Genomic DNA, 27,578 nt, shown 5'->3' with positions numbered 1-27,578 from the left:
CTGTATCCCCTACCTTGACAGGCAGGCTCTTAACCACTGGACCACCAGCGAAGTCTGCCTTTCTACTTTCTTAATGATTTTTTTTTGGTGAACATAAAGTTTTAATTTTTTGTGGTAAAAGTCACATATTATAAAATCAACATTTTAAAGTGAACAATTGAGTGGCATATTCATATTGTGTAACTACCACAGCTATCTAGTTCGAAAACATTTTCATCACCCCAGAAGGAAACTCCATACCCATCAATCAGTTGCTCCTATGCCCCACCCTCTCAGTTCTTGGCAACCACCAGCCTCTGTTCTGTTTCTATGGATTTAACTATCTAGATATTTCACACAAATGGAATCATGCAATATATGACCTTTCATGTTTGGCTCCTATCACTTAGCAGAATGTTTTCCAAGTCCATCCAAGAAGTTTCTTTTTTGGGGGCTGCTCCACATGGTTTGTGGGATCTGAGTTCCCCAAGCAGTGATTTTACCTGAGCCATAGCAGTGAAAGCTCAGAGTCCTAAGCATGGACCACCAGGGAATTCCCAGAATTTAAAAAATTTTAATAAAGCTCAATTTATCAACCTTTCTTTTAGGTTAGTGTTTTCTACCTCCTGTTTAAGGTCAAGAAAACTTTTTTTTCCCTAGCAGGCTTGTTTTACTTTTAAGCTCATGAGTGTTAGTCACTCAGTGGTGTCTGACTCTTTTCGACCCCCCACCAGGCTCCTCTGCCCATGAAATCCGCTGGAGTGAGTTGCCCTTCCATTCTGTAGGGTAGCTCCCCAACCCAGGGGTCGAACCCAAGTCTCCTGCATCACAGCAGATTGTTTACTGTCTCAGCCACAGACCTCTTGTAAATTAATGTTTATATGTGATATGAGGTTAAGAATCAAAGTTCCATTTTTCCTCCATGTGGATATACACCATTTATTGAAAAGATCATCCTCTCCCCCACTGAATTGCAATGGAGTAGTATTGTGTTCCTTTTTTTAAAATAAGTGGTACTAAAAAAAAATAATAATAATAAATGGTACTTTTTTTTTTCAGGGTCAGGGGCTATGCTGGGGATCTTAGTTCCCCAACCAGGGGACAAACCCATGCCCCCTGCATGACAGTGCAGAGTCCTAACCACTGCACCACCAGGAAAGTCCCAGTATTGTATTCTTGGACTGGATAGTTCCAATAAATCTTCTGATAGCCTCCCAGCTTTCTGATCATGGAATATATAGCAGCCTCCCCGACAGACTGGTTCTGACATGTTCTGAGAATTATTCCTGGAAGCCCAGAGTAGAGCCCTCTCCTACTTTACTTCTAATAACTTGGTAAAAATCTAATTCAATAAATTCCTTTCTCCTCAAAATACCTAGGCTAGATTTTCTTTACTGTACGGAACCCCAACCAATCCAGTCCTCACAGTTATTTGATCCCAGCGCTACTGGTGGCTTATTATTGTTACCTGGAACTTTAATTTATCTCATTTTCCAGGCAGCTGTCTTGCTAAAGGGTAGGTGGGACTGTGGTAACAAAGAGGGAAAAGCTTTCCTGTGGTTTATTTTAAATTGTGGCAACCTAAGGGAAAACTGAGCCACTGAAACTGCCATATACGTGTATATACAGAGTCCAACCAAAAGTCCCCTCAGGGGCTTCCCTGGCAGCTCAGGGGTAAAGAATTTGCCTGCCAATGCAGGAGACACTGGTTCAATCCCTGATCTGGGAAGATCCCATATGCCACAGAACAACTAAGCCCGTGCACCACAGCCACTGAGCCAGTGCTGAAGAGCCCGTCCCCTGCAACAGGAGAGGCCTCCCCAGTGAGAAGCCCTCGTGCCACAACCACAGAGTGGCCCGCACTCTCCACAACTAGAGACAGCCTGCGCCGCACAACGACCCAACACAGCCAGGAATACATAAGCAAACAATTTTTTTTTTAAGTTCCGTCAGCCTCGTCCTCCCCAACTCAACAACACTCTCATTCAGGTAGACCGACTCTTCAGATATTCGAAGCCCTCACACCCCTTACCCTAATACTCCCTCTCCAGTCCACACCCTCTCCCTGGGTGACCTTGTCCACAAACATTTATCACCTTGGCCTAATAACTCTGCATCTCTCACTCAGATCTTCCACCTGAATTCCAAGGTGCCGCCAAAAATACCAGACACTTCCAAGGCCCCATAATGAGAACCAAATTCACTGCTTTCTACCAAACATTTTCTTGTTCCTGGATTTGCATCTCAGGGAAAGTTACCACCACTAACCCCCACACAGAAACCTGAGAATTGTCTTTTCCTCATCCCTCTTTCTTATCCCCTGTCATGACCAAAGCTTTTCAATTCCACCTCCTTAATATCTCTCAGAGTCCCCCCCTCAAGCCCACCATCACCACCCTTGTTCCAGCCACCATTATATCTAGCCTGGGTGTTTTCAACAGATTCCTCATCCTTGCCCCACCCCAAATGAAACTAATCATGCTCAAATGCCTAAAATTCTTCACTGTCTCCAATTGCCTGCATGATAAAGTCCAAACTTCTTGGAATGTGTGAGGGTGAAACAAAGACATTTTATGTCAACAGGAAGAACTTTTTACCGGATTTACTCCTGGAAGAATAAAAATTATCCCAAAAAGTAGATCTGTAAAGCAAGAATTAGTGTGGAAAAAAATTATTAAACTCATGAATAAAGTTAAATCAACTGCTTATATATGAAAATAATGATAATATCCAATTTATGTGGTTTTAAAACAAGATAGACATTTGGGTATAGAGGGCACATTGAATATGCTCTTTATTTTTTTTCCTTCCTGAAATTTACGGAAATGACAGGAAAGAGTTTTTTTTTAAAAGACAGAAGCTCCCAAAGACAAGGAGACTGGAAAAGACAACAGCATTGGATGCTTAAAAAGCTGATAAATATGTGTGACTGACTAGACAGATCAAAGAAAACTGAATTCTAAGTCAGCAGGCAAAGCTGAAAAAACAAACTGATAACACTGCAGATGAAGAACACCCTGATTATCAGGAGTCAGCAACACCAGGTACCTCTGAAGTGGTTGATAAATGTGGGATGAGAAACAGGAGAATATCTGAAACTCTGTTTGAGGAGGGGTGTATCCCAGGTCCACACAGCAATTTGACTGCCTCTCCTCAACCACAGTAGAGACCTGGAGGTTCATGCTCCAGAGAGGACTGAGAGAACATTTACATGCAGTATTCTGAGAACCCCAGCCTTTCCCCCCAGCTCAGTACCCAGCACACTGGCAATCAGGACTATCGTCTCCAAGTAGGAGACTGGAATAGGTTTGCTTTGGAGAATCTGATCTAAAGATACTGACATTTGGGGTTCCCTCAAGAAAAGACCTGGTTAGATCATCCTACAGAGAATCTTACAGTTAACAGCTCCCCAGAAAGTCTCAAAAATATCTTCTCCCACATACACTGAGAAACTAAAACGTAGCTGTGACTGAGAGAGTCAGTCCACCCTGCCATTCATCAAGCTGGGATAAGAGACACAGAAAGCCAGCAAAGTTAACAAGAAATACTGTTTTCCCCAAGCTATGTAGCAGAGACGTTCATAACAACCCCCTTCTGTGACGATTGCTTTCTTATGCACTGAGAAACCCTGTTCTTTAAAATCATAAACTATAAGAAACTTTGCTGTTGGAAAGCATATCAGTAAGAATGAGTCATTCTCCTTTTGCCTGGAGGATCCAAGTCACCCTGAGACGGAGGAGCAGCACTGATTGTTACAGCCCAGGTGCAGAGCTTTAGATAAGGGGTTTCTGGACATATCATTCCACATCAGTGTTGACTTCAGACTCCAGACGGGTACTAACCTCTTTAGACAGATCCCTATTTCCTTTGAACCTCCAAGAACACTGCCTCATTTAAATGTCATCTAAGGCTCACCCTTGCCCCCAATCCTGGAGCACACATATTTTGCCCTTTATTTCATGAAATGCCTCACATTTTCTTCGGTCTGTGATCTCCTTCACTGCCACAGGCCAATAAGGTCATGCTGGTGGTTGGCTGGTTGGGCTAGAATAACTCTCTCAAAGAAAACTGGGGGCTTTGGTCCACCAAAGCAAAGAGGAGACCAAGAGGGAAGTCCAGTGGAATATGAGAAATAGGATCCAGGCTTCCCTGGTGGTCTGGTCTACTGGTTAAGAATCCGCCTGCCAATACAAGGGGCACGGGTTCCATCCCTGGTCTGGGAAGATCCCACATGCTGCAAGGCAACTGGACCCGTGCACCACAGCTACTGAGCCCACACTCCAGACCCCACGAGCCATGACTACTGAGCCCACATGCCCTAGAGCCTGTATCCTACAACAACAGAAGCCGCTGCAATGAGAAGCCCATGCACCGCAGCTAGAGAAAGCCCCTTGCACAGCAGCGAAGACCCCCGCAGCTAAAAATCATCCAAAAATTAAAGGAATAAATGAAAATCTCAAAAAAGGATCCAAAAAAGTTCAGTAGGATTCAACGCAGAGAAGAAGTCAGGAGTTTGAATTCCCAGGATGAGCATGAAGGGAGATCAAAGAGGAAAGGGCAAGGAGGCCAGACAGGCACCAGCAGGAGGCTCAAGGAAGATGTCTGTGAGAAAGTGAGATTGACAGATACGTTCAGATGAGATCCAGACAGCTGGAGAGGAGCTTGGGGTCCATTAGTAAGGATCATAGTGACTCATCTATGAATATTATCTGCATAGTCAAAATAATGTAAATTCTGAATAGTCCTTTAACCAAAATTGTTATATATAACTATATGGAGGAAATGGGGGAAGGAGAAGGCAGATGTAAAACAGCTAACCCTTTTGTCTATTTTAGAAATCAGTGCCTAGGGGCTTCCCTGCTGGTCCAGTGGTTTAAGAGTCCAAGCTCCCAATGGAGGGGGCCAGGGTTGATCCCTGGTCGGGGAACTAAGATCCCACAAGCCTCACAGTGTGGCTTAAAAAAAATATATCAGTGCATAATGCTATTAAGTAAAAAATCAGTCACTGTATGTTACTTAGATATATGAAAAGAGGTAATTAATAAAGTACCAGATACAAGATTTGAAAGTGGTTGCTTCTAGGTAGGGGGAAATGGGGAGAGTAGACCAGAATGTTTTGTTTATGCCTGTTTACGACTATTAGAAATGTTTAACTTGAGGAATTCCCTGGTGGTCCAGTGGTTAGGACTCTGTGCTTCCACTGCAGGGGAACGGGTCCAACCCCTGGTCACAGAAATAGATCCCCAAAGCCATGTGTTACCTACCCCCCACAAAAATTCAGTAAATTAAAATTCATACCCATTTATATGTTGATTACAAGAGACATACCTAAAACATAAGAAATAGCTTAAAAGTAAAAGAACAGAAAATATATATGTGCCAAGCAAATACTAAACAAACAAATAAAACAGCTGGTGCAGGTATGTTACTACTAGATAAAATAAAATTTATGACTGAGAACATGAACTGGAGATAAAGAGAGCTGCCACATTGATATGTTTGAATGCACCAAGAAGATATAATTGTAAACCTTTCTCCAGTTTCTTAATAACACAGCTCCAAATTTATAAATTGTCAGAACTCCCAGGAAAAATTAATAATTACAATTGTGGGAAATGTTAACATATTTCCCTCAGTTGATTGATGGATCAAGAAAAATGTGCTTTGGACTTCTTGGAGGTCCAGTGGTTGGGAGTCTGCCTGCCAGTGCAGGGACGTGGGTTGGATCCCTGCTCTGGGAGGATTCCACATGCTTTGGGGAACTGGGCCCACACATCAAAACTACTGAAGCTTGCTCTCTAGAGCAGGAGAGAGGCCACTGCTGAGCCCATGCGCCCTAAAGCCTGTGCTCTGTGAGAGAAGCCACAACAATGAGAAGCCCAAGAGCAACTAGAGAGAAGCCTCCGCTCAGCGCAACTAGAGAAAGCCCACATGCAGCAACAAAGATCCAGCACAGCCAAAAACAGAGAAAGTTTTCAATAAAAAGAAAAAATGTGTTTCAGTAAGAATTTGGGAGATTTGAACAACATAATTGAAGGTTTGACCTATTATCTAAAACCCTGCAGCCAATAATTGGGGGCACATATTCTTTTTGCATACACATACAATATTTTTAAAAGGTTTGTTGAGGTATAACTGACATACAATAAGTGGTACATATTTAAAATGTACAATATAGGGGGACTTTCCTGGTGGTCCAGTGGCTAAGACTCTGAGCTCATGCAGTGGGCCTGGGTTCAATTCTTGGTTGGGGAACTAGATCCCACATGCCACAACTAAATAGCCTGCATGCCACAACTAAGACCTGGCACATCCGAGTATATAAATAAAAATAAAAATAAATATTTAAATTCAAAAAATGTGTACATTGAAAACCAGGTGGCGCTAGTGTAAAGAATCCACCTACCAACGCAGAAAACCTAAGAGACATGGATTCAACCCCTGGGTTGGGCAGATCCCCAGGAGGAGGGCGTGACAACCCACCTCTCCAGTATTTCTGCCTGGAGAATCTCTCAGATAGAGGAGTCTGGCAGGGCACAGTCCATAAGGTTGCAAAGAGCTGGACACAACTGAAATGACTTAGCATGCACACACATATGCACTGCTGCTGCTGCTAAGTCGCTTCAGTCGTGTCCGACTCTGTGCGACCCCATAGACGGCACCTCACCAGACTCCTCCGTCCCTGGGATTCTCCAGGCAAGAGTACTGGAGTGGGTTGCCATTTCCTTCTCCAATGCATGAAAGTGAAAAGTGAAAGTGAAGTCGCTCAGTCGTGTTCAACTCATAGTGACGCCATGAACTGCAGCCCACCAGACTCCCCCGTCCCTGGGATTTTCCAGGAAAGAGTACTGGAGTGGGTTGCCATTTCCTTCTCCAATGCATGAAAGTGAAAAGTGAAAATGAAGTCACTCAGTCGTGTTCAACTCATAGTGACGCCATGAACTGCAGCCCACCAGGCTCCTCCATCCATGGGATTTTCCAGGAAAGAGTACTAGAGTGGGGTGCCATTGCCTTCTCCTGCATTAAAAAGGAAATAATACTCTGCTTAGGAAGGGGCTCTTTACTTCAGGCACACACAAAATCACGAATATAAAAGTTGACTGAGAGTCTTATTAAATGGAGCCTGCTGGATTGAAAGAGTCAACTGCTTCTCTACCCTCCAAATGGAAGCAGTTCAGAATGGTAGCTGCTAAACAGTCACCCTACCAAGGTCTAACACAGATTCCAACCCTTTCTCAAGCACCCTATGCTCAGTTCAGTTCAGTCGCTCAGTCGTGTCCGACTGTTTGCGGCCCCATGGACTGCAGCACACCAGGCTTCCCTGTCCATCACCAACTCTCGGAGTTTGCTCAAATCAGCTCCATTGAGTTGATGATGACATCTAACCATCTCAGCCTCTGTTGTCCCCTTCACCTCCTGCCTTTAATCTTTCCCAGCATCAGGGACTTTTCCAATGAGTGGGCTCTTGGCATCAGGTGGCCAAAGGATTGCAGCTTCAGCTTCAGCACCAGTCCTTCCAATTAATATTCAGGACTGATTTCCTTTAGGACTGACTGGTTGGATCTCCACGCAGTCCAAGGGAGTCTCAAGAGTCTTCTCCAACACCACAGTTCAAAGGCATCAATTCTTTGGCACTCAGCTTCCTTTATGGTCCAACTCTCACATCCATATGTGACTACTAGAAAAACCATAGCTTTGACTAGATCTTTGTCACCAAAGTAATGTCTCAGTTTTTAATATGCTGACTAGGTTTGTCATAGCTTTTCTTCAAAGGAGCAAGTGTCTTTTAATTTCATGGCTACACTCACCATCTGCAGTGATTTTGGGGCCCAAGAAAATAAAGTCTCTCACTGTTTCCACTGTTTCCCCATCTATTTGCCATGAAGTGATGGGACCAGATGCCATGATCTTAGTGTTCTGAATGTTGAGTTTTCAGACAACTTTTTCACTCTCCTCTTTCACTTTCATCTTGAGGCTCTTTAGTTCTTCTTTGCTTTCTGCCATAAGGGTGGTGTCATCTGCATATCCAAAGTTATTGATATTACTCCCAGAAATCTTGATTCCAGATTGTGCTTCATCCAGCCCAACATTTCTCATGATGTACTCTGCATAGAAGTTAAATAAGGAAGGTGACAATATACAACCTTGATGTACTCCTTTCTCGATTTGGAACCAGTCTGTTGTTCCAAGTCCAGTTCTAACTGTTGCTTCTTGACCTGCATACAGATTTCTCCGGAGGCAGGTCAGGTGGTCTGGTACTCCCATCTGCTTAAGAACTTTCCAGTTTGTTGTCATCCACACAGTCAAAGGCTTTAGCATAGTCAATAAAGCAGAACTAGATGTTATTCTGGAAGTCTCTTGCTTTTTTGATGATCCAACGGATGTTGGCAATTTGATCTCTGATTCCTCTGCCTTTTCTAAATCCAGCTTGAACATTTGGAAGTTTGTGGTTCACATACTCTTGAAGCCTGGTTTGGAGAATTTGGAGCATTGCTTTGCTAGCGTGTGAGATGAGTGCAACTGTGCATAGTTTGAACATTTTTTGGCATTGCCTTTCTTTGGGATTGGAATGAAAACGGACCTCTTCTAGTCCTGTGGCCATTGCTGAGTTTTCCAAATTTGCTGGCATATTGAATACAGCACTTTCATAGCATCATCTTTTAGGATTTGAAATAGCTCAACTGGAATTCCATCGCCTCCTCTAGCTTTGTTCATAATGATGCTTCCTAAGGTCCACTTCACATTCCAGGATGTCTGGTTCTAGGTGAGTGGTCACATCATCATGGTTATCTGGGTTATGAAGATCTTTCTCGTATAGTTCTTCTGTGTATTCTTGCCACCTCTTTTTAATATCTTCTGCTTCTGTTAGGTCCATACCATTTCTGTCCTTTATTGTGCCCATCTTTGCATGAAATGTTCCCTAGGTATCTCTAATTTTCTTGAAAAGATTTCTAGTTTCTCCCATTCTATTGTTTTCCTCTATTTCTTTGCATTGATCACTGTTAAGAGGTGCAAAATTCGCAGCAAAGACCAGATTAGCAGTGTTATTTTCTCCTTCAAACCTTGAAAAATAATTAGGGAGGATAGTCAGAGCACAGAAACCAACATGCGAAATGTGATCTTTAAGGTTTAATATGCTACGTAAGATCTTTGGGTTTCCCCAGTGGCTCAGCAGCAAAGAATCTGCCTGAAGTGGAGGAGATGCAGGAGACTCAGGTTCAGTCCCTGGGTTGGGAAGATCTCCTGGAGGAGGGCCTGCAATCCACTCCAGTATTCTTGCCTGGAGAATCCCATAGAGAGAGGAGCTTGGCAGGCGACATTCCACACGGTTGCAAACAGTCAGACACAACTGAAGCAAGTGAAAACGCATGCATGCACTCACTTAAGATCTTTGGCCATAGTAACTCATGCTTAAGAACTGACTGGAAGCCTACTATTTATTTCAGGAAACTATGCTAACAAAAACAAACATAACCCACATCTGGCCTACAGCAGCTATGGCTGTTGGCAAAAACATCCTGAACCTCTTACACAGAAGAGGCTCCCTCTAGAGGTAGCTGCCGAAGGTGTGTAGCCCTTAAGGAAAGAGTTACCCACAAGGCCCACTTCAGATGGGTCATGAGAGATGGAGGACAAGAAACGACTTCCCTGGGACTTCCCTGGAGTCCCGTGGCTAAGACTCTGCACTCCCAATCCTGAGGGCCTGGGTTTGATCCCTAATCAGGGAACTAGATCCCACACGTCACGACTAAGAGTTCACATGCCACAGCTAAAAATCCTGCATGCTGTAATGAAGATCAAAGATCCCACGTGCTGAAACTAAGAAATAAGTAAATACAAATAAACATGAAAAAAATCCACGGGTCACAAAGAGTCGGACACGACTGAGCAGCTAGGCTCCCCAGGTTGGCTCAGTGGTAAAGAATTCGAGTGCCAGCGCAGGAGATGTAGGAGACGCAGGTTCATTCCCTGGTCTGGGAAGATCCCCTGGAGAAGGAAATGGCAACCCACTCCAGTATTCTTGTCTGGGAAATTCCATGGACAGAGGAGCCTGGTGGGCTACAGTCCATAGGGTGACAAAGAGTTGGATATGATTGAGTGTGCACACAAGTACGGAAAAAAAATGAAAAACAACCTCCATGAGGACAGAGCAAGGGATCATCGGAAACAATGAGGATTTTCCCAAGGGGGTAGAACTTGGGGAAACCAAACAGACCAAGCAAGGAACTTACTCCTGTGTTGGGGCAGGTGGTCCTTGCCCCCGAGATCCAATACACAGTGTTGTTCTGGTTATCTATTGCCACCCAAAAATTTAGTGGCTCAGAATAACAATTATTTGTTATCCCCAGAGTCCCCTTGGCTCCTAAGGGCTTGGCTGGGCACTCGAGGTATCTTACATGATTACAGTCACAGAGCTGCAGCTGGACCAGCTCTGGGCTAACTGGGCGTCTCAACTTTCTTCATATATTCTTGGGGCTTCTCAATGGCTTTCTATGTAGGCAAATGTGGGCCTCCTCACAAGATGGTGGAGCTGGTGGCCCTAGAGCAGTTGGAGTGCTGACTAGGGGGTCCCAGCATAAGTGTCTCAGCAAACAAGGCAGCAGTCGCCTTGCCTTTCAGGGCCCAGCCTCAGAGGCTATAGGGCATTACTTCTGCTATGCTCTACTGGCCAAGCAGCCACTAGCACATTCCGGTTTAAGGGATGAGAACATATACAATCCATCAATAGACCAGTGACCAGTGACTGCTGGGTGTTTTCCTTTTCTGAACAAGAGTTTTGCTTGTATATCAGGTGTTTTCGGGGCTGAAAACTTGTCTTTGGTTTACAGCTCGCTGAACCACAAACAGCCGCATGAGGAACTTAACAGATTCTGAGTAGCTAAAGGGATGTACTGCTACACAGTTTGGTGGTTACCTATCTAGACTCCATTCTCTGCTTCTTCCTCAGGAAAACAATTCTTATATTTCCCACATTCCCTTGCAGCTACGAGTGGTCATGTGACAAAATTCTGGCCAATGAGATGTCAGCCAAAGTTGTTGGATGAGACATCCAAGAAGGCTATTCTGTTTGTTTTTACTACACCACACGGCATGTGGGATCCTAGTTCCCTGACAATGGATGGAAGCTGTGCCTCCTGCATTGCAAACTCGGAGTCTTAACTGCTAAACTGCCAGGGAAATCCCAAGAAGGCTTTCTAAACGGGGGCAAAAAAGCTGATATGGATCCTTTTCTGCCCTTTGCCATTTCCTCCTGATTTCTGGCTGGAATGCAGAATATGACAGCTGGAGCTCCCTTTAGTCACCTTAGACCACAAGTCTTAAAAATGAAAACCACAGTCTGAGAATGGTGGTACCAAGAGATAGAAGGACCCTGGGCTCTGCTGACAATGGAGCTACTGTGACCCTCTATCTCTGGACATTTTTTACCCAAGAGAAAAGTAAAATTTCAATCTTATCTTTGGTCTCCATTATTAGCTGCTAAATGCAGTTCCTACCTTAGACAGAATGTCTTCCTCACTTGATTATCTAAGCAGGGACTCTTAGCTTCACTCTTGTTTTTATTCCCTGAAACTTACATAGAATCTGGCAATAAATATTGATTGAATGAATGCCTAGCACTTTAGGTTCTGATTTATTTAACTGTCTGGGTTTGATAAGGTACAAAGAATTCCCCCCGAACCCATCCCATCCTGCCATCAGCTGCTGTCTTCAACTCTGTTCTGTCAGCAAACTTCCCCATCCTTAGAACACATTTCTCAAGTACACCCCATGGTTTTCTTGTTATTTTCATGGAATACAAGTCTTGAACAGTCTGTTTTTAAAAATTTCAATCTTATATTCAATTCCTAGCTCACTCCCCACCGCCCAACTCAAGTTAGACTCACAGCCCAGAGATCTGAAACAGCAAAGTGGGGAGAGGGCTACCTTTATCTTCATTCTTCTTTCACCCTCCCTCCACTTCCTGCCTCTGACTTCTCCAGGCTTAGAACAGCGGGAGAAAGAAAAAGCGTAGTTTTATATGACCAGGTCTGTTAGAACCTTCCATATGACAGGTGCCTAAGTGCTGGCTTTCTCTTGGAGGGTGGTATTTGAGGAGGCTCACAGGCCCTCCACACCCCTTGGTATCACAGTGCATCACCAACTGATGTCCTGCAGAGCATCCTGAGCTTCTTCACTGTTCCTTGCCATTAGAGTCTTCTTGCCCTGCAGGGATCTCTCTTGGACAGAGCCCCATCTATATGGTTAAAACCTAGGTACTCTCCATGATGTCCTCCTGGCCCATGAGAAACTTCCACATCCTTATCATGCCAGGTGCCAGAAGTACAGGCTACTCTCGAGCACTGCCACTCCTGGTCTGGGCTCCAGTCATTCCCTAACATGCCCTGTTCACCAAACCATCAGCAGATACTTATCCCTATGTTCATATGCATCTCCCAAATGCCAGTAAACTCACGTCAAGTTTTTCCAAAATTCTCTGACAGGGGGCCCGGGTTTGATCCCTCTTTGGAGACCAGATCTTACATGCCACAACTAAAGATCCAGCATGCAGCGACTAAAAAAGAGCCTGCATGCCGCAACGAAGATTGAAGATCCCGAGTGCCCCAACTAAGACAGCACAGCCTAATTAATTAATTAATTTTTAAAAAAAACCCTCTCTCACAGTGCTTTGCTTGTGCTCTTTTGCAGCACTGGGATAATAATTCTGCTACCCAAGAATTATCCAGTCAAGGAGTGATTTTCCTGCAGGCACCCCCAGTCTCATGGTACTCTCCTTACCTGGTCTGTAGCTTCTGCTCACCTTCCTAAGGATGAAGTAGGGATGATAACGAAGCTCTATAGAACAGACCGACAACTCCATCTCCACAACACTTCATTCCCTTGGCAAGAGTCTCATTTATAGAGGCCGAAGATGACGATGAGGGACCATCACTGTTAGAGGAGTCGTCCTCTTTTGTCTGTCCAGCAAAGTCTTTCTCTACCATGTGGGGAACCCACATGCTCTTCTTTCCCTGAGGACTCAGCTCAAACTCTAAGACAACAAGAAAAATCTCTTCGAACATCCTCTTACACGTGCACTGCAACTTTTAATTTTTACAGCCACCTCATGAGTTAGAGAAACAAAGTAATTAAGACTTGGGGAAGTAGGACCCCCTGGTTAAACATGGTGGACTGAGCACACCCATTTATCTCTGCTCCATCCAGAAATCACATCGAAAGGAGAGTACGGAAATTAAAAAGCATCAAAGCTCAAGGAGAAGACTAGAGACAATGAGAGACGTAATTTTGAAAATTGGAACGTCTCATGTGTAAGGTTTTAAATCCTTAAGTTTGAATATTTTCCATTCTACTCGTGAGGTAGAGAGAGGAAAACCAAAAAGGCATGAAATAATTGGAGTCTTAAGACTTGTAAAGATTTTAAAAATTGAAAATGTTTAGTCCTCCGGCAGTAGAGGCAAGAGGACTGAAAATTTCTTCTGGGGATGATGACTGACACAGGAAAAAACCTGCAGGCACTAGAAGACTGATGCCTCCCTCACCCACCCCACAGTGAGTCAGCCCCAGCTGACCACCTCTGGCCCCTGCACTGGGCTTCTAATCAGCAGCTTTGGACCTCATGCCTGAATTGGAACAGACAACCCAAGTTCACAAGCCTCATGCATAAAAGACAGAAGCCAAAAGAAAAGGAACCTGGAGTGTAACATATAATGAGGAGACCAGAAGGAAATGTCCTCCAAACTGCAATTAATATCATCAGGAATCAACAGAAAACATTGCACCCGTGACAAAAGAATGGATGCTATTATTAAAAGAAACATTCAGAAAGCAATAAAGACTTGTCCTGGCTTCTACAGCACATATATTAAAGTCGGAACAATACAGAGATTAGCATGGCCCCTGCACAAGGCTGACATGCAAATTCATGAAGCGTTTCATGCTTTCTGTATAATTGATTTACTGTGCTGTACACCTGAAACACAATATAATAAATCAGTTATACTTTAATATAGTTTTTTAAAAAAGAAAAGACTTTCTGGAAATTAAAAATTCGAAGTGATCAGTTAAAAATAAATACATATTCAACCCCCCCATACCCCCCCAAAAAATGAAGTGAGGGACTTCCCCATTGGTCTAATGGTGAAGACTCTACCCTTCCACTGGAGGGGGCGCCAGTTGGATCCCTGGTTAGGGAACTAAAATCCCACAAGCCATGGGGTATGGCCAAAGAGAAAAGAAAAATATATATATAAATGGAAGTTTGTAATTTAATAAAAAGAATTCTGAGACAAAGTTGAAGCTTTCCTGGTGGCTCAGTGGTAAAGAATCTGCCTGCTACTGCAGGATGTGTGGGTTTGATCCCTGGGTCGGGAAGATTCCCTGCAGAAGGAAATGGCAACCCACTCTAGTATTCTTGTCTGGGAAATCCCATGGACAGGGGAGCCTGGTGGGCTACAGTTCATGGGGTCGCAAGAGCCGTACTCAGAGACTAAACAACAAAGTTGAAGAAATATCCTGGAGGATAGAATAAAAATACAAAGAAATAGAAAATATAAAATAAGTGTAAGAAAATTAGAAATTCAGTCTAGAAGACAGAGTATCTGGTTTTAGAAAGTGAGAAGAAATAGTCAGTAGGAAAATCATTAAAGAAATAATTCAATAACAATTTCCTACCCTGAAGGACATGAGTTTATAGCTTGAAAGGACCCATGAAATTACCAGCACATTAAATTAAAAAAACAAGGAAACAAAAAAAATTCTTTTAATCAAACACCCAAAGGTTTTTCATTATCAAATTTCAGAGTAAATATTAAGAGCAATCTGTAAAGTCATCCAGAGAGAAAAATCAGGATGTGTACAAAAGATAGTTGCATACTCAGAATGACACTGGATTTAATAATATTCCTAAAAACTAGAAAAAAATGGGACAATGCCTTCAAAATTCTAAAAACATTATTTTTAATCTAAAATTCTATACTCTACCAAGATATTTTCAGGCATGCGAAGACAGGAAATTTGTTTTCTGGGCTCCCTTCCTCAGGAAGCTTGTGGATGAAGAATTCCACTGAAACAGAGCAGAAGACCAGGGAGAATCAGAACATGGCATCTAGGAAACAGAGGAGCCACAGAGAAGGCAGGCAATGGGATTCCCTGGGTGAAGGCGTAGGGAAGAATCAGGACAATCTTGCTGCAGGCCTCATGCAACCAGCCAGATTAGAAGGGAAGGCCATCACACAAGGTCATCAAGCTACCTACTTTGACCAATTTGAAAGGTTTACACTTCTAACAGAGGGAATGAAAACAAAGCAAAGAAACAAAAAAGCCCAAGGCAGTTATAAATTCTGGGAAAAACAAAAATATGCATAAAAGGCAGATTTAATAGAGGCTTAATAGTAAACAAATTTCCCTGATGGCTCAGTGGCAAAGAATCTGACTACTAATGCAGGAAACACAGGTTTGATCCCTGGGTTGGGAAGATTCCCTGCAGAAGGAAATGGCAACCCACTCCAGTATTCTTGCCTGGGAAATACCATGGACAGAGAAGCCTGGTGGGGTTGCAAAAGAATTGGACAACTTAACAACTAATCAACAACAAAAACAAACCTTACAAAATCATTATTATAAAAACCATAAATACCAATTTATCCAAAAAATATTGTCTCCTATTGGAAGAGGAGAGGAGCATTACATATCGAGAAAAGGGCTAAATCCTAATCTTTTATTTTAAAAACTATACTAAGTGAACTGATTTTATTACCAAAATTTATGATAAAATTATGATAAAAAGTGATATTTCCTAAAAGCAGTGGGTTGGAGAGGTTTATTTTGTTTCTGATGAGTTGTGGGTTTAGTTTTTTTCCTCTCTCTCTCAAAAGATGCAGCAAATTTCTACATCTGTTATAGCATTTCATGGAGGTCTCTCTCTATGTACGTTAAAAGCTTGTAAAAGCTGCAGTCTTTACAACACTATGGATTGTAGCCCACCAGGCTTCTCTGTCCATGGGATTCTCTAGGCAAGAATACTGATGTGGGCTGCTGTGCCCTCCTCCAGGGAATCTTCCCAATCCAGGGATCAAACCTGCGCCTCTTATGTCTCCTGCATTGGCAGGCGGATTCTTTACCACTAGAGCCACTTGGGAGGCCCTAAAGGCATCTATTAGAAGACTGAAAAAAAACGTGTATAGAGAATTCCTTGGCAATCCTGTGGTTAGGACTCCGCCCTTTCACTGCTAAAGACCCCTGTTCAATCTCTAGTTGGGGAACTAAGATCCTGAAGGCTGTGCAGCCAAACACAAAGAGGAAGAATTGCATAAATTATCCATTCCTCTCTCACACAATATGAAAATAGTCTTAACAACTTAAGTCAGTTTTACCTGAGGTGCTGATTAAAAATACAGATTAATTATGCCCAAGATGTACTGAACGAGTATGTCTCTGAGAACTAGAAGTGACATCTGACTGAGTCCCCCTGCGATTGTCAGGCGTCCTAATGGAATCTACTAGAAAAATACATCTTGGATAACTCTACTGTGCTTTCACATTAAAATACTCTGTGTGTTATCACTCAGTCATGTCCAGCTCTGTAGCCCCTGGGACTGCAGCCCACCAGGCTCCTCTGTCCATGAAATTTTCCAGGCAAGAGTACTGCAGTGGGTTACCATTTCCTGCTCCAGGGGATCTTCCTGACCCAGGGATCAAACCTGGGTCTCCTTCCTTGGCAGGCAGATTCTTTACAGTCTGAGGCACCGGGGAAGCCTAACATGCAATGTGCTTTCACATTATAATAATTTATTTTGCATCAAATTTGTCCTCTTAGGATAGGAAAGTATTTTCCTCCTTACTCTGAGGTACATAAAGTGTTGTAGATTCAACAGTACCTCATTCTGTTGTTTCATCATTATAGTCTTAGCTCATTTGACATATTGCTCTGATTTCTCTATCTTATCAGATAAGGGCCTTGGGCATGATTCATATTTTATCTCCATTCTACTCTCAGGAAGATCAATAAAAGAATATCTCACAATTATTTGTCAAAATATGACATTGCCTTATAAAATAAAATCTGAGGAAAAATATCCTTTATTAAACTATATGACGTCACTCTATATGATACACTCTGTTCAGTTCAGTTCAGTCACTCAGTCGTGTCCGACTCTTTGCGACCCCATGAATCGCAGCACGCCAGGCCTCCCTGTCCATCACCAATTCCCGGAGCTCACTCAGACTCGCGTCCATCGAGTCCGTGATGCCATCCAGCCATCTCATCCTCGGTCGTCCCCTTCTCCTCCTGCCCCCAATCCCTCCCAGCATCAGAGTCTTTTCCAATGAGTCAACTCGTTGCACGAGGTGGCCAAAGTACTGGAGCTTCAGCTTTAGCATTATTCCCTCCAAAGAAATCCCAGGGTTGATCTCCTTCCGAATGGACTGGTTGGATCTCCTTGCAGTCCAAGGGACTCTCAAGAGTCTTCTCCAACACCACAGTTCAAAAGCATCAATTTTTTAGCGCTCAGCCTTCTTCACAGTCCAACTCTCACATCCGTACATGACCACAGGAAATACCATAGCCTTGACTAGACGGCCCTTAGTCGGCAAAGTAATGTCTCCACTTTTGAATATGCTATATCGGTTGGTCATAACTTTTCTTCCAAGGAGTAAGCGTCTTTTAATTTCATGGCTGCAGTCACCATCTGCAGTGATTGTGGAGCCCCTCAAAATAAAGTCTGACACTGTTTCCACTGTTTCCCCTTCTATTTCCCATGAAGTGATGGGACCGGATGTCACGATCTTCGTTTTCTGAATGTTGAGCTTTAAGCCACCTTTTTCACTCTCCTCTTTCACTTTCATCAAGAGGCTTTTTAGCTCCTCTTCACTTTCTGCCTTAAGGGTGGTGTCATCTGCATATCTGAAGTTATTGATATTTCTCCCAGCAATCTTGATTCCAGCTTGTGCTTCTTCCAGTCCACCGTTTCTCATGATGTACTCTGCATAGAAGTTAAATAAGCAGGGTGACAATATACAGCTTTGACGTACTCCTTTTCCTATTTGGAACCAGTCTAGGTCCATCCATGTCTCCACCAATGACCCAATGCCATTCCTTTTTATGACTGAGTAATATTCCATTGTGTTTATGTGCCATATCTTCTTTACCCAGTCTTCTAGTGATGGACATTTAGGTTGTTTCTATATCCTGGCTATTGTAAATAGTGCTGCATTGAATACTGAGGTGCAAATATCTTTTCAAATTATGTTTGGTGTTTTTCTGGGTATATGCCTAGGAGTGGGATTCCTGGGTCTTACGTTGTATTTTTAGTTTTTTAAGGAAGCTCCATACTGTTCTTCATAATGGCTGCACCAATATATATTCCCACCAACAGTGCAGGAGGGCTCCTTTTTCTCCACACCTTCTCCAGCATTTATTCTTTATAAATTTCTTGATGAGGGCCATCTTGAGGAGAGATAGCCGTGAGAAATATCAGTAACCTTAGATATGCAGATGATACCACTCTAATGGCAGAAAATGAAGAGAAACTGAAGAGCCTCTTGATAAAAGTGAAAGAGAGTGAAAAAGCTGGCTTGAAACTCAACTTGAAAAAAATTAAGATCATGGCATCTGGTTCCATCTCTTCAGGCAAGTAGAAGGGGAAGAAGTGGAAGAAGTGACAGCTTTCTTTTCTTGGGCTTCAAAATCACTGCAGACAGTGACTGAAGCCATGAAATTCAAAGATGCTTGCTCCTTGGAAGAAAAGCTATGACCAGACAGCATGTTTAAAGAGCAGAGACATCACTTTGCCGACAAAGGTCCATATAATCAAAGTAGTCATGTATGGATGTGAGAGTTGGACCATGAAGAAGGCTGAGTGCCAAAGAATTGATGCTTTCAACTGTGGTTCTGGAGAAGACTTTTGAGAGTCCCTTGGACTGCAAGGAGGTCAAACCAATCTGTCCTAAAGGAAATCAGCCCTGAATATTCATTATAAGGACTGATGCTACAGCTGAAGCTCTAATACTTTCGCCACCTGATGGGAAGAGCTGACCCATTGGAAAAAAACTCTAATGCTGGAAAAGATTGAAGGCCTTAAAAGGAGGAGGCAAAGTGCACTCAGTGGTCCCATGGATCTGTCTCTTGCTTCAACAGTGCTTGAAAGGAATAGACCCAAGGACACCCCCTTGCTCCAGCCTGCAACCACCCTCCAACTTTTTTTCCAGTTGCAGCCTTTGGAATCAGCCACTCAGCTATCCATGATCACCAGGACCAGTCACCATTTTTTGAGCTTCACTCCTTATTACTGATCAACCATGAGCTCCCAGATTTGTCAGAATTATTCCACCAAGGTGGAGGCCGCCATCATCACCTGGTCAACATGTATCTGTGGGCCTCTTATACCTACCTCTCTCTGGGCTTCTGTTTTGACCACGACAGTGTGGCTCTGGTGGGTGTGGCCCAATTTTTTGCAAAGTGGCCTAGGAGAAGCGTGAGGACATGGAAAGTCTCTTGAAAATGCAAAACAAGTGCAGTGGCCTCCCCCTCTTTCTTGACATGCAGAAATCATCTGAAGATGAGTGGGGTAAAACCCAGGGCGCTTTGGAAGCTGCCCTTCTCATAGAGAAGAATCTGAACCAGACCATATTGGATCTGCATGGTCTGGGTTGTACTCGTGAAGACCCCCACTTCTGTGACTTCCTGGAAAACCACTTCCTAGATGAGAAGGTGAAATTCATCAAGAAGATGGTGACCACGTGAGCAACCTCTGCAGACCAGCTGGTCCCCAGGCTGGGTTGGGTGAATATCTCTTTGAAAGGCTCACCCTCAACCATGACTAGGAGCCTCTGAAGCCCAGCGGCCTTTGAGGAGCCCCCCTAACATTAGGCTACACTCTATGGGGCTGCGAAGAGTCAGACAGGACTGACCACACACACACACACACACACACACACACACACACACACCCCTACCATCAGGGCTTCTGCCTGAAGCCCCCTCTCTGCAGCCACTAGGCAGCATCTTAACACTCTGGAACCCTCTTAAGCCTTGGACCAAATGGAAACAATAAAGGTTTTTGCAGCATCAACAAATAAATAAAAGGAGAAGGGGTGGCATGGAATGAGATGGTTAGATAGCATCACCAACTCAGTGGACATGAATTTGAGCAAACTCTGGGAGACAGTGGAGGACAGAGGAGTTTGGCACGCTGCAGCACATGGGGTTGCAGTGAGTCAGACACAACTTAGCTCTGGCACCCTATACCAAGGTCACAGGTGTGGAGCCTTGTACCAAAGTCACAGGATAAAAATCTCTAGAATTGACCAAGTCCCATAGCAACTGTTGCCACAAGCCTCCAGATCTAAACCGGCCAGTTCCTTGACTCCATATTATGTAAAATACCCACCCCACGATCCACCCTATAGCATCCTAACCAATCACCTAATGCCACCCTTCCAGTAGGAATTTTCTGTTTTGAGGTGTAAAAAACAGCTGCAAGCCTGTGAAAGCATTCAGCTCTCCCTTGAGCCAGCCCACTGTTGTAACAGGGCCTCCCACTCTAATAAACTTTATTCTTCTCTCATTCTGCCTCACGTCTGGAAATTCTTTTCCAACCTGCACACAGACCAGAACATTAGCAACTGGACAACAAAAACATTCTGAGGAGTGTGAGGTGATACCTCATGTTGTTTTGATTTGCATTTCTCTGATAACTAGTGATCATTGAGTATCTTTTTCATGTGTCTCTTAGCCATCTGTATGTCTTCTGGAAAAATGTCTATTTCAATCTTCTGCCCACTTTATGATTTGGTGATTTTTTTTTATATTGAGCTGCATGAACTGTTTGTATATTTTGGAGATTAATCCCTTGTTGGTTGTTTCATTTCCAGATATTTTCTCCCATTTTGAGGGCTGTATTTTCATTTTGTTTATGATTACTTTTGCTATCCAAAAGCTTTTAAGTTTAATTAGATTCTATTTGTTCATTTTTGCTTCTATTTTATTACTCTAGGAGATGGGTCAAAATATCTTGTTGTGATTTATGTCAGAGTATTCTGCTTATGTTTTCCTCTAAGAGTTTTATAGTGTCCGGTCTTATATTTAGGACTTTAATCCATTCCGAGTTTATTTTTGTGTATGGTGTTAGGGAGTGTTCTAACTTGATTCTTTTTCATTTAACTGTCCAGTTTTCCTAGCACCACTTACTGAAGAAGTTGCCTTTTCTCCACTGTATATTCTTGCCTCTTTTGTCATAGTTTAGATGACCATAGGAGCATGGGTTTAATCTCTGGACTTTTTATCCTATTCCATTGATCCATATTTCTGTTTTGGTGCCAGTACCATACTGTTTTGATTACCTTAGCTTTATAGAATAGTCTAAGCTCAGGGAAACGGATTCTTCCAGCTCTGTATTTAGTTCTCAAAATTGCTTTATCTCTTGGGGGTCTTTTGTGTTTCCATATAAATTGTAAAATTTTTGTCCAGACTCTGAAGAATGCCATTGGTAATTTGACAAAGATTGCATTGAATGTGTAGATTGCTTTGAGTAGTACAGTCACTTTCACAATGTTGATTCTTCCAATCTAAGAACATGGTATATCTCTCTATCTGTGAATCTTTTATTTCTTTCATCAGTGTCTCATAGCTTTCCAAGTACAGGTCTTTTGCCTCCATAGGTAGGTTTATTACTAGGTATTTTATTCTTTTTGCTGTGATGGTGATTTTACTTTTGAAAGACAACATGTGAGCTTTTCTGATTACAAAAGTAGTTACATAGTCTTTTTATTCAACTCAGAAAGCACAGAAAAGTGAAAAGAATAGACAATTCTTCTATAAATCCAGTTGACAGAGGAGACATTTTGAATAAAAATTATCTACTTTGAAGGTTTCTTGTTTTATTTCACACATCATGAGCATTTTCCCTTTCCATCAGTTCAGTTCAGTTCAGTCGCTCGGTTGTGTCCGACTCCTTGCAACCAGAGCGCTGGACTGCAGCACGCCAGGCCTCCCTGTCTATCACCATCTCCCGGAGTCGACCCAAACCCATGTCAATTGTGTCGGTGATGCCATCCCGCCATCTCATCCTCTGTGGTCCCCTTCTCCTCCTGTCTTCAATCTTTCCCAGCATCAGGATCTTTTCAAATGAGTCAGCTCTCTGCATCAGGTGGCCAAAGTATTGGAGTTTCAGCTTCAACATTAGTCCCTCCAGTGAACACTCAGGACTGATCTCCTTTAGGATGGACTGGTTGGATCTCCTGGCAGTCCAACTCTCAAGAGTCTTCTCCAACACCACAGTTCAAAAGAATCAATTCTTCAGTGCTCAGCTTTCTTTATAGTCCAACTCTCACATCCATACATGACTACTAGGAAAACCATAGCCTTGACTAGACGGACATTTGGTGGCAAAGTAATGTCTCTGCTTTTTAATATGCTAAGTTGTTCATAACTTTCCTTCCAAGGAGTAAGCATCTTTTAATTTCATGGCTGCAATCACCATCCACAGTTATTTTAGAGCCCCCAAAATAAAGTCAGCCACTGTTTCCACTGTTTCCCCATCTATTTGCCATGAAGTGATGGGACCAGATGCCACGATCTTAGTTTTCTTAATGCTGAGCTTTAAGCCGACTTTTTCACTCTCCCCTTTCATATTTCATTTCCATAAATAACCTATATATTTTTTATTTTAAAGGAAATAGATTTCATTGTAAAATAAAGCATCAACCAGAAAAGCATAAAGTCTCAGGTAAGGTTATTGATAGTGTGGACCTGATGCTTGTATACCAAGGGAAAAGCGCTGGCAGAGCAGATGCTGAAGACAAGAGAGACAGGAGAGAGGGGGCATAACTGCTGCCAGGAGAGGCCGAAGAAGATGAGAGAGAAGAGGTTCAGAGCTTTCAGAGCTTACTGTCCAAGGGCCTTGACTCCCTTTGTAAAGGGGATGTCTTCTGCTGAGAGTGATGGGGGAGTAGAGGAAAGTGTGATGAAGTAGTTGCTGCAAGGAAATGATGAGAGGGCTGCTGATAATGGGAAATAGTCATTTCGTGGAGGCTCACATTTTAGTGAGATAGACTGGGTTTTGATCTTGGCTCTCACCCTTAATTAACTGTCTTTGCTCAAATGACTTAACTTTTCTGAAACTGACAAGTCTAGATGAAAAAACTGAAAAGGTAGGTGGTTGAGAACCAATCCATGCTTGCAGTTTAGCTGGGCAAGTGTGGGTTAAAAAGGAGCTTGAGAGATAAAAATCATTGGAAAGATAGTGGTTTAAATGATAGGTTAAGAGGCCTTTGCTCATTAGAGACAGAAGCAAAGGAAAGAAGCTATCAGTGAAAAATAGAGTTCAAAGAAGTAATTTCACATGTTTCCCTGTACTACAAAAGTAACATCCTGAAACATTTTCTAACATTCATAAAAGCAACCTCTTCCCCTCAAATCTGTGTTTCTATAGTCCAGAAATAAACGTTGTTGTTTAGGTGCTAAGTTGTGTACAACTCTTGTGAGCCCATGGACTGTAGGCTGCCCACCAGGCTCCTCTGTCCATGGGATTTCACAGGCAAGAACACTGTAGAGGGTTGCCATTTCCTCCGTGGGATCTTCCTGACCAAGGGATCAAACCCACAACTCCTGCACTGGAAAGCAGATTCTTTACCACTGAGCCCCCTGGGAAGGCCTTTTCACCCCTGTCTTGCCAGTCCTTGTGTGAAGCTAGGAAACAATTAGATACAATTAAACATTTAAGTGTCCCAGGTGGCGCTAGCAGTAAAGAACGCACCTGCCAATACAGGAGATATAAGAGATGAGAGTTCAATCCCTGGGTCGTGAATATTGCCTGGAGGGCATGGCAACTGCTCCAGTATTCTCGCCTAGAGAATCCCACAGACAGAGGAGCCTGGCAGGCTACAGTCCATAGGGTTGCAAAGAGTCAGACACAACTGAAGTGACTTAGCATGCATGCATGCTATGTAGCAGGCCTTAGGAGTAGAAACTGTTTTTAACCTTACAGGCTACTGTTGTTTTATCAATAGGTTACAAAAGTCAGAGCCAAAACCAGACTGTACCGGCAAAATCCAGGATGGTGGACGAAATAGGCTAAAAGGTCACTGCTTCCCTTACCTTCATTCATCTCTGTGTTTCCACACTAACCCCTGAGAGCGGAAGGACTCTGCTCTGATTGATCTGTGTTTGTTTTGAAAGTACCTGGTATTTGGCAGAGATGCTTTGCAGCTGTACTTTGAGAGAAATACAGTGATCAACCGCCCCCAAAATAGCTCTGACTTGACCGCAGCAGGTGGATGGAACCTGGAGGTGTTAGAGCGTTACTTTTGCTTCTTAACACCATGCTAAGATCTCCACCCAAAGTGGGTGTCTGCAGTCTAACAGGCATGATTTATGCTGTGTGAAAAGGAGAGTGGAAGACTGGCCATGCCCTGGCTGCCCCTGAAAATCCCCTTTTCTTTCCTAGAGTCCTGAATAAATGTCTGCCTCCTAGGCCTTAAAACTCCCTTACTCCTCTCCCTTTGGGAAGAAGGTGCTTTTAGAACCCCTGTTCTCTGGCCATTGCATAAAACCCTGTCTTGCTTGCACCAAACTCAGTTTCATTATTAGCTACTTGAACTTTAGCAGGAAAGAAGTCCTTGAATAACCCGGGAGGAACTTGGTTCAGCGAAGAAGTCTCTACACAAGAAGAGAGATTCATGTCTAATTTGGTCACAAGAGCATGGTGGTCTTTACCCTCTTAAAAACTGAAGATTCTCAAGAGTTTTTGTTTATGTAAATTACATATACATTGATATTTACTATGTTAGAAATTAAAATAGAAATTTTAAAAATATTAATCCTGTAAGAAATAGCAACAATAAATGCATTACATGTTAACATAGTTCAGTTTCTATGAAAAATAACTACATTCTCCAAAACAAAAATGTAATGAGAAGGGAAAACTTTTACATTTTTGCAAGTCTCTTTAACAGATGATAGCTGGATTCTCATATCTGTGTCTGCATTCAATTTGTTGGAAAATGTTGTTTTGATTGACATATATAAAGAAAACATGACTTTTCAAATATGTTGTTACAAAAGGGAGGAATATTTCAAAATGCTTTTTCAGATAACTGTGGATATTCTTTCTTGTAACTATACCAAATCTTGATACACAGTCGTTTTAATTTTTATTTATTTTTGTCTGTGCTGGGCCTTCATGGCTTTGCAAAAGTTTTCTCTCGGAGAAGGCAACGGCACCCCACTCCAGTACTCTTGCCTGGAAAATCCCATGGACAGAGGAGCCTGGTAGGCTGCAGTCCATGGGGTCGCTAAGAGTCAGACACGAATGAGAGACTTCACGTTCAGTTTTCACTTTCATGCATTGAAGAAGGAAATGGCAACCCGCTCCAGTATTCTTGTCTGGAGACTCCCAGGGACAGAGAAGCCTGTTGGGCTGCATCTGTGGGGTCGCACAGAGTCAGACACGACCACGACTGAAGCGACTCAGCAGCAGCAGCAGCTTCTCATGTTGGGGAGGGCTCTAGGCACGCAGGCTTCAGTTGCGGCAGCAGGCAGTCTCAGTAGTTGTGATGCAGGAGCTTAGTTTGCTCTGCAGCAGGTGGAATTTTCCTGGACCAAGGACAGAACCTATGTTCCCTGCATTGGAAGGTGGATTCTTATCCTCTGCGCCACTGTTACCGAGTCCAAGCTCGTCGACTGAGAGGCTGACCGAGAAGATTTCAGGCTAGTGCTGCAAAATAACCATCTTGTCAGGGCCTGGAAGCCAAGTTCTTTTATGGATCAGAGACAGGGGGAGGTGAAGAAACAAAGTAAAAAGACCATTTCAGTTCATTTCACTCACTCAATCGTGTCCAACTCACTCAATCTTTGCAACCCCATGGACTACAGCACATCAGGCTTCCTTGTCCTTCACCAACTCCTGGAGCTTATACAGACTCATGCTCATTAAGTCAGTGATGCCATCCAACCATCTCAACCTCTGTCATCCCCTTCTCCTCCTGCCTTCAATCTTTCCCAACATCAGGGTCTTTTCCAATGAGTCAGTTCTTCACATTAGGTGGCCAAAGTATCAGAGCTTCAGCTTCAGCATCACTCCTTCAAATGAATATTCAGGACTGGTTTCCTTTAGAATTGACTGGTTTGATCTTCTTGCAGTCCAAGGGACTCTCAAGAGTCTTCTCCAACACCACAGTTCAAATGCATCAACTCTTCAGCACTCAGCTTTCTTTATAGTCCAACTCTCACATCCATACATGACTACTGGAAAAACCATAGCTTTGACTAACAGACCTTTGTTGGCAAAGTAATGTTCTGCTTTTAATATGCTGTCTAGGTTGGTCATAGCTTTTCTTCAAAGGAGCAAGTGTCTTTTAATTTCATGGCTGCACTCACCATCCGCAGCGATTTTGGAGCCCAAGAAAATAAAGTCTCTCACTGTTTCCATTGTTTCCCCACCTATTTGCCATGAAGTGATGGGACCAGATGACATGATCTTAGCTTTCTGAATGTTGAGTTTTAAGCCAACTTTTTCACTCTTCTCTTTCACTTTCATCAAGAGGCTCTTTAGTTCTTGGCTTTCTGCCATAAGGGTGATGTTATCTGCATATCTGAGGTTATCGATATTTCTCCCACATTCAGGATTCCAGATTGCGCTTCATCCAGCCTGACATTTCGCATGATGTATTCTGCATAGAAGTTAAATAATCAGGGTGACAATATACAGTCTTGATGTACTCCTTTCCCGATTTGGAACCAGTCTGTTGTTCCGTGTCCAGTTCTAACGGTTGCTTCTTGACCTGCATACAGATTTCTCAGGAGGCAGGTCAGGTTTGGTATTCCCATCTTTTTAAGAATTTTCCACAGTTTGTTGTGATCCACTCAGTCAAAGACTTTGGTGTAGTCAATAAAGCAGAAGTAGATGTTTCTCTCGGAGAAGGCAATGGCAACCCACTCCAGTACTCTTACCTGGAAAATCCCATGGATGGAGGAGCCTGGTAGGCTGCAGTCCATGGGGTCACTAAGAGTCAGGCACGACTGAGCAACTTCACTTTCAATGTTTGCTTTCATGCATTGGAGAAGGAAATGGCAACCCACTCCAGTGTTCTTGCCTGGAGAATCCCAGGGATGGCGGAGCCTGGTGGGCTGCCGTCTCTGGGGTCGCACAGAGTCGGACACGACTGAAGCGACTTAGCAGCAGCAGCAGCAGCAGATGTTTCTCTGGAACTCTGTTGCTTTTTCGATAATCCAACAATGTTGACAATTTGATCTCTGGTTCCTCTGCCTTTTCTAAATCCAGCTTGAACATCTAGAATTTCATGGTTCACATACTGTTTAAGCCTGGCTTGGAGAATTTGGAGCATTGCTTTGCTAGCATGTGAGATGAGTGCAATTATGCGTAGTTAGAACATTCTTTGGCATTGCCTTTCTTTGGGATTGTAATGAAAACTGACCTCTTCTAGTCCTGTGGCCACTGCTGAGTTTTCCAAATGTGCTGGCATATTGAGTGCAACGCTTTCACAGCATCATCTTTTAGCATTTGAAATAGCTCAACTGGAATTCCATCACCCCAACTAGCTTTGTTTGTATTCATGCTTCCTAAGGCCCACTTGACTTCCCATTC

At 43.1% G+C, this 27,578-nt stretch overlaps 1 non-coding gene and 1 pseudogene across 1 annotated transcript; both read left to right on the top strand.

Moving 5' to 3' along the window:
- The first annotated feature begins 13,816 nt into the window (after positions 1-13,816).
- LOC114111165 (U6 spliceosomal RNA) lies at positions 13,817-13,920 on the top strand. Its single transcript, XR_003587263.1, has one exon. It is a non-coding gene; the product is annotated as a U6 spliceosomal RNA (small nuclear RNA).
- Positions 13,921-19,272: 5,352 nt separating this feature from the next.
- Positions 19,273-19,797, top strand: LOC101114737 (ferritin light chain-like; annotated as a pseudogene).
- Positions 19,798-27,578: the final 7,781 nt, after the last annotated feature.

Source organism: Ovis aries, chromosome 1, assembly GCF_016772045.2.
Source record: "Ovis aries strain OAR_USU_Benz2616 breed Rambouillet chromosome 1, ARS-UI_Ramb_v3.0, whole genome shotgun sequence".
NCBI classification, from domain to species: domain Eukaryota; kingdom Metazoa; phylum Chordata; class Mammalia; order Artiodactyla; family Bovidae; genus Ovis; species Ovis aries.
The sequence above is the reverse complement of the archived record's forward strand: the minus strand, read 5'-3'. Positions and strand labels throughout refer to the sequence as shown.